Source organism: Poecilia latipinna, unplaced genomic scaffold, assembly GCF_001443285.1.
Source record: "Poecilia latipinna isolate Pla-1442-1.1 unplaced genomic scaffold, P_latipinna-1.0 Scaffold2238, whole genome shotgun sequence".
Lineage (NCBI taxonomy): Eukaryota > Metazoa > Chordata > Actinopteri > Cyprinodontiformes > Poeciliidae > Poecilia > Poecilia latipinna.
This window is the reverse complement of record NW_015114854.1, coordinates 39,608-40,493: the sequence shown is the minus strand read 5'-3', so window position 1 is coordinate 40,493 and position 886 is coordinate 39,608.

Here is an 886-nt window from a genome sequence, read left to right as displayed (position 1 = left end):
GCTCACACCAGAGGCCTCATGTATAAAGCATATGTGCACAAAAAATGTAAAAATGTGCGGTGCCACATTTTACGCACAAGTCGGCATGTATAAAACTGAAGGTGGCAAGAAAATGTGTGTAAATATACACAAACTTTTGACCTGCCATGAAAATGTGCGGCCGCCACGCAAACTTTTCTGTGGACAATATCAAACTACAAAGCGTCAAAACTCACCTAAATACACTGAAATCTGACGACATTCAGTTATTTAGACCAAGAAGCATCGAACCCGATGTTTTTTCATGGCTAAAATCTTATGTATAAATGTTAAACAATTTAAAATCTTTTTATTTATGTATGCTTAAAACATTAAGTCAAATTTAGCAGCATTGATCATCTCAATAAACAGATGTTACATTTATGTATCTGTGCTCTGTGTTAAAATATTAGCATTTATGGGGCCCTGAAGCCCTGGAGGGCCTCATGGAGCCACTGACTTAATTTGGATTAAACAGAAGTGCAAATATTTGATATTCATTTTAATTGTATTTTTTGATTAGTTGTTTTTAAGACTAGTTGTGGGTTTAAATAGCTTTTCACAGGCGATGTTTTCCCATAACATGTAATTACTCAGTAATATTTTTACATTTCCTGTCTATTTAACATCTTTTAATACAAGAACACGATGGACCGCCTCAGTACTCCAACCACTTGGCTTAGCAAGTTTTCTGGGGGAAACCCTGCTTATGTGCTATAATTATGTTTACAATACATGTATTTATTTAACTCTAACATTCCTGTATTATAAAATAAAATAAAACGTATTTCAACTGTTTCAAATGTTCAACGGTTAACCAAATATTAACACCATCTAATGGCAAAACATAAACATCACACCCAATACA